Genomic DNA, 7471 nt, shown 5'->3' with positions numbered 1-7471 from the left:
TCCATACATATAAAATAAAATAAAATAAAATAAAATAAAATAAAATAAAATAAAATAAAATACACATGCTAAGCTTTCAAATATCACCCAGAAGCTTATAGTAGTGGTACAGTCTTCTTGGGAAGCAAAGGCAGGAGGACTGATGTAAGCTTGGGTCATCCTGGTTAACATAGCCCAAATGTATCTAAAACAAAACTAAAGGCCAGTGAGCAGGCATGAGAGAGAGAAAAACGAAGGATTGATGACTTGGCAATCTGAACTCGTGTATGAAAGAAGTTTTTGGGTAGCTGTTATTTCGATGGACAGAAATATTCAACGGGGGAGTGAGGGTGGGAAGAGGAGATTCTTCAATAATGCAGCTCTCTGCCAGCTGCACAGGAAACCCTGGAGTCTTCTAGCTCTCATGACTCTTCCACCATGCCGAGACAGGGCTTTCCAGTGAAACAGGTGCCCAAGTTACTAATGCCCCTTAGGTAAACACAATAAACTCATTGGTTTAACTAGCTGTGCTCAATGGGAAAAAGTCCCTTGGTCTGTAGTTACCTTCTTCGTTTGGGGTATAGAAGAGTCACAAGGACAAATCTAAATGAAGAACTCAAGAGGTAGCATGATCAGCATGTCACGAAAGGATGTGATGAGGGGCACCTGTCTCCTGTGTTCCCATTTCAGAAACCAAGAGCCCGGGACTTGCTACTTTCAGTGCCTGTCTCTAGTTCTGGAGATCTGAACCCAGGAAAGCTCCTGCTTGCCTCACATGACCCACCCCATTCTTGTGCTGTGGGTCTCTGGGGTAATTTCCTATCAGCAGATGTGCTTTCACTGGTTCCTACTCTAGGAGTCTCTTGCTAGGAGATCTGATTTGCACAGGAGCTAGAAGCAGGGTGGGCGACTAGAGGTTCTAAGCAGAGCTGCTGGGCAGAGGTCAGTTGTGGCATCACCTGAGTACTGCCGTCTGGATGATGTGGCACGGTCATGGATCTACAGAGACATTGGAGAGTTCTGGGAAGTCAGTGACCATGTGACCACTAGCCCAACACTGACCTCAGGACCCAAATGACCCGCTACGTTGACTTGGCAAAGCAAGCCAAGCTTAGGGAAGTCCCACTCTTGTTACCGGAGTCTAACTTAGTCATTGCCAGAGTGAGGATGCAGGTGATATGCATTAGCACTGGGTGGGAGTCTGATGAAGGAGGCTCATCAAGACCAGCACCTCCTGGGCATGTAGAACTACAAATCAAACCCAGCAAGCCACAAACTTCCTTTTTATTGAACTTCCACACAGCCACTTCAGTCATGCCCGGTATCCTTCGGTATTGAGGCTGGGTGCTATTCTGTAATTTGCCCTGTGGTCACAGAGTTAAGAGAGGGCAGGGATAAATCTCCCATGATACACTGCCCCCATTATCTCATGTGCTCAGTACCCAGAGACAACCTTTGGTTGTTCCTCTTGTCTTTAAAACTCAAGGGGGTGGGGTGGGGAATTTCTGTTTTCTACTTAGTTTCGATGCTAGTTCTGCATCAATACATGACACGTCACACAGCATAATCCTTTCTCACGCATCATTTAAATTCACAGACCCAATTCCTTTCGTGGTTCAAAAACCTGCACTTGTGCGCCAGGACCTCAATTTACACACGGCTTCGTGCCTATCCATAAGGAGTCACCTTCGCTACACCAGAATGCCAACGTGGATAACATTTAGTATCCTGAGGACCACGAACTGCAGTTTTACCTTCCGGTCATTGAGGCCTTGAAAGCCAACAGATATCTCCCAAAGAATCTAATTTCCTAGAGTCAATCCCAAACGCTGCTTGAATAGCATGTCCTAATACAGAAGTGGTATAATTTTGGCTATCTGTCAGTCAGACACCATGATCATGGAGTGAGAGGGAAAACATAGCACTGGTTCATACACATATACATCCTAAGGACACAAGAAGTAGGGACTACATTTTCTTCTTTTTTTTTAAAATTGTCTCCAGACAGAGAGTACTCTGGGATTGGAAATTCCCCAGAAACCCTAGCACCTGCCCAAAAGCACCACCCCCAGCCAGCTCTGCTGACTGGGTTTAGAGGCAAATGGACAAAGAGGGATAGCACTGTTCTATCCCTCTGCAAGCTGTACCTCTGGAACAGAAAAGGCATAAGCAAAAAATTGAGAATCACTGTCTTCTCAGTTTGGGCACAAACCGTGGATAAATTAGTTTTCCGGTTTTACTTTCTTTATGCTATTTTTCTCTTCCTGCGGGCCAGTGTTTGTCCCAGAGCCAGTCCTCCTGGTAGGGTCTCCCCAGCCATAAAGTACTGTACTTGCTACATCAGCAACTGGACTTCCACAGGACTATAGTCCCAGCTCAACCACTGCAACCCCCTGCAGGTGCCTCAGGACAAGCTGGCACTCGGCAGCACAGCATCCTCACCATGCCACCTCTGCTCACCTACACCTCAGAGCTCTGTACTCTGGGGCGTGGGGGTGGACCCGCCCAAGTACACTAGGGAATCCCCGATGTAATATTCCACACTGCCTCAGTGTTCAGACAGCCACGTCAACGTAGACCCTCCTGAGGAATTAAATGGAAATGGTTACTCCCAGTCCTTTCCGTTTTCTTTTGTTGTTTTGTTTGTTTGTTTGTTTGTTTCAGTAGCATTAGGCTCTCTCCCGAGAAGTCACGCCGACTAACACCAGTCCTGATGTGCCAGGACTACTGATGATTATTCTTGTTACCTGAGTAAGTGTCATGACGGGCGGTACCCATAGGATCACGATATTGGAGGACAGAATTAAGGAATTTTTATTCAGTACAACTAAGAGATGGGTAAGATTAAAGGAAAAATGTGGCGCTGTACCACACTGACAGGCTATTTTTTAAACACCATGAACATTAACCTATTCCTAATGTAAACTGACATCGCCCATTTCCAGTATTGTTTATCTGCTTTGGTTTTTGGAGGCGATCATCCTCCCTCAGTTTCCCCCTTTCTGTAATTACAGATACCTGGACCCACATTCTGAAAAATACCCTCTGCCTGTATTTTTGCCCTTTAAAACAATCGAGTATATTGTGCATGTATGCACGGGTGTGCAAGATCCCTAAGAAGGCTAGCAAAGGCCCTCAGATCCCTTGGAGCTGGAGTCGCAGGGGCCTGTGTGGAGCTTGCTGCAGCTGCTGCCGCTCAGCCCATGGAACAAGACTGAGAGATGGCAATGTGAATTTTCAGCAGGGGAGGCTGTGAAATGTTGCCAACTGCTCTGTCTGAGAAATATCCTGCTTCTGAGCACGCGCTGAGCCCTGACACACTGACCAAAGGAAGCAGTCTGTTCGACAGACATTTCCACCTGCAGCTTCAGGCAGCGTGCTGTTTCTTCTTTGGGCTTCTTAGGTTTCCAGATATTTCCCTACCCATATTTCATTGTTTTTATTTTCCATGGTGATCTATTAAACAAACATGCCGTTCCTTATAAACATGCTTTAGTCACTCTATAGTATCTTCACATGCAATTGCTTGTAGTGAAGACTCAGCGCTGGGTATACTCTGGATCCTCTGAGCTTCGCAAATGCTCTTTGGGTCCCCAGCCACCTCCCCTGAGAAAAATCCACACTGCAGACCCCGAGTCTTTGTTTTACGGACTTAACTCCACTGACGATCCAAAGTGCAAAGTAGAAACTGAAGAAGGCACATTTAATTCTTTTCATGAAGACACTATTATCCCAAACCAAAACTACACAAAGACTCAACAACAACAAAAAAAGAATATCATAGACAATATCCCTTAGGAACACAGATGCGAAACTTCTCAATAAAGTACTTGCAATATGAACTCAAGAACATATCAAAAAGATTACACACCACGATCGAGTTAGCTTCATCCAAGAGAAGCAGGGATGGACAACGCACGCATATTAATAAGTGTCACCCACCACTTAAACAGACTAAGAAAAAAAACCCACATAATCATCTCGTGTAGATGCGGAAAATGCCTGTAACAAAATCCAACATTCTTTAGCGATAAAGCCCTGGGGAGTTTGAGGATATAAACGACAGGAAGAGCACAGCCATTTATCATCCTAAATGGAGAGAAACTCAGAGCATTCCTGCCAGAATCAGGAACAAGGCAATGTCCACACTCTCTCCCTATTTACTCAAATGATATTGAAGTTTTAGTTAGAACAGCAAGACAACTGAAGAGCAAAGGGACACAAACAGAAGGGAAGAAGTCAAAGCATCCATATTTGCAGATGACATGATTTTATACATAAGACCCTGAACACCCCACCCCCAAACTTCTATAGCTGATAAACACTTACAGAAAGTAGAAGGATACAAAATTAACACACAAAAACCAGTAGCCTTCCTATATACAAATAAATCTGAGAAATCAGAGAAACACAACTGCCACAAACAAACAAAAAAAAACCAATTTGTGTAACACCAACCAAGCAAGTCAAAGACTTGTATATTACTACTGCTACTACTACTACTACTACTACTACTACCTCCTCCTACTACTACTACTTACTACTACCTCCTCCTCCTCTTCCTCCTCCTACTACTACTACTACCTCCTCCTACTACTACTACTTACTACTACCTACTACTACTTACTACTACCTCTTCCTCCTCTTCCTCCTCCTCCTACTTACTACTACCTACCACTACTTACTTCTACCTCCTCCTCTTCCTCCTCCTCCTACTTACTACTACCTACTACTACTTACTACTCCCTCCCCCTCCTCTTCCTCGTCCTCCTACTACTTACTACTACCTCCTCCTCCTCTTCCTTCTACAACTACTACTTACTACCTCTTCCTCCTCCTCCTAGTACTACTTACTAACTACTACTACTACTACAACTACCACTACTACTACTACTACTACTACTACTACTACTACTGAAAACTTTAAGACACCGAAGAAAGAAACTAAAGAATTTATCACAAGATAGAAAGACTGCCAATGCTCATGGATCAGTAAGATCAAAATTGTGAAAACGGCTATCCTACCAAAAGCAATCCACAGATTCAATATAATCCCCACCAAAATTCCAACACAATTCTTCGCAAAAGCTGAAAAACAAATCTTAAGCTTCATTTGGTAACCTAGAAAAAGAAAGCAACCAATGGCACACAGGATAAGCAATAATCCCGAATAATAAGAGAACTGTCTCGCCATTCCACACCTCGAGCTGTCTGCCAAGCTACTGTAATAAAACCGCATGGTAATGGCATGAAAACAGACACATTGATCAATGGAATCAAACTGAAGACTAGATAGATATCATTCCACACATGGATAGGACACCTGATTTTTGGCAAGCCAAAATTACATTTTGGAGAAAGGACAGCCATCTCCAACAAATGGCGCTGGCCTAACTGGACAGCTACATGTAGAAGAATGAAAAGACTCAGATCTATCACTCTGCACAAAACTCTAAGGGGATCAAGAACCTTAACATAAACCAGACATCCTGGAGAGAAAGTGGGGAATGGGTTTGAACTCATTGGCCCCGGACTTTTTTTTTTTTTTTGGGGGGGTTCTTTTTTTCGGAGCTGGGGACCGAACCCAGGGCCTTGCGCTTCCTAGGCAAGCGCTCTACCACTGAGCTAAATCCCCAACCCCTGGCCCCGGACTTTCTAAACAGGACACTGATAACAGGGGCATTGAGGCCAACAATGAATGGGACTTCATGAAACTAAAAAGCTTCCGTACAGCAAAGGACACTATCATCAAGACAAAGCAGCAGCCTATAGAATGAGAAAAATACTTTACCAAGTGGACATCCGATAGAGGGTTAGTATCTAGCTGTACAAAGAACTTAAAAAATCCTAGTTAAAAAATGGTTGGGTGGCAGGGAAACTTGCTGTTCTTGCCAAGGACCCATGTTTGGTTCCTGCTATCCACATGGTAGTTCTCAACCATTTGTAATTCCAGTTCCAGATCTGATGCCCCTTCTGGCCTTTGTACAGACACACACTCATGCAACAACGGCTACAGCAGTGATCTCCAGTGAAGTGATGGACTTCCTGAGATGTGAACAAATGCCTGCTTCTACCAGATAGGGCCCTGATAACAGATCAAAGTAATGAGTCCATCGAAGTCCAACTCAGTGAACCACTGACCTAATGGGCTGACTGGAATAGGAATGGGAGGTTATGTAGAAAGGCTTGTATAGCGCAAAGGCAGCTGCATCAGTGCAAAACCCATCCCAGCAGGGGCAATGAATTTATATCTGGAACTCTCTGTACAACCTGCAGGCAGCTTTATGATCAGAGACCCTCTTGTGCCCAGCAATAAATACTACTTTATAACCTTGTTGAGAGACCCTTATACATTTTACATTTCAGTAACTTCCTGAGACTTGTAAGTTGTTTGATTCTGGCACCTTTAAAATTTATTTCAAATTATGTGTATGTGTTGGTAGGGCTATGTACATATGAGTATAGGTGACAATAGGGACCAGAGGTATGGATCCTCCTGAGCTGGATTTACAGATGGTTGTGAGCTACCTGACGTGGATGCTGGGAATCAAACTTGAGTCCTCTGGAAGATCAGTAAATATCCGTAACCACTAAGCCTCTCTCCAGGATGCAATGTTTCAAGTCAGAGGAAAATGCTACACAAGAGACCCAAATTCTGTGGAGATCTGACTTCACTCTGCCAAAAGCAATGTGCCATGATAGCCTTGGATCATGATCACAAATGTTTGTCAATGACATCAACTAGCCAAAATTTAGCTGGATCTTAAATTTTGACAAAGCTGGACAACAACAAATTCTCAACAGGATTTTCACTTAACCACTGTATGATCAACTCCATTTCGCTTCTTCCTGCTGGGATTAAATGCATAGACAAGCACTAAGCCATACCGCAGTCCCTGGGGGCTCTTTAGATCTTTGTCACTACCACATAAAAACTATAGTCTCCTAACAATTTGTATCTATGTTCACATATTCTTATTTGAGAGAAAATCCATATGTGACTAAGACCACATAATGATGGCTGCTATATGATCCTAGACCACTTTTATGACCTAGAAACCCTGTACCCACAACCACGACGCTGTCCCTCTGTTCTCCTGTGGCAACCGCTGAACCTGCTGTGTGTTTTCCTATGCACAACAGCGTATATTTGTGCATTTGCCTCTTTTGGACTTTGCACAGAAGCTTTTTTTTTTAAGTGGTCTTTTGTCTGCCTGCTCTCACCTACTGTTACATTCAGTAACATTTCCTCACTTGAACATGCACCATAGAGATCCTGACCAATGGCATCTCTGTCATGTGGACTTTCCTATTTCCAACCTCCCAGCTGCCCTTCCAGGTCAACATATACCTCAGTCAGTACCTGAGGACTGTTGGGGTTTCTCCAGTGAGTTCTGGGGCATGGATGAGGGTAATGACAGTGCCACCACATAGGGGCCCTAGTGACGAGGGGTGTTTGTGGACTTGGGAGAAGATATCGAAACATACATAC

At 44.0% G+C, this 7471-nt stretch overlaps 1 protein-coding gene across 2 annotated transcripts in view; it reads right to left on the bottom strand.

The window, feature by feature from the left end:
* Positions 1-7471, bottom strand: part of Zfp819 (zinc finger protein 819) — a 58634-nt gene that overhangs the window by 28303 nt on the left and 22860 nt on the right. The gene's annotated exons all lie outside the window — the stretch shown is intronic.

The sequence above is a fragment of the Rattus norvegicus genome, chromosome 1 (genome assembly GCF_036323735.1).
Source record: "Rattus norvegicus strain BN/NHsdMcwi chromosome 1, GRCr8, whole genome shotgun sequence".
NCBI lineage: Eukaryota > Metazoa > Chordata > Mammalia > Rodentia > Muridae > Rattus > Rattus norvegicus.
Note: the sequence above shows the minus strand (reverse complement) of the source record. Positions and strands in the feature narration are given on the sequence as shown.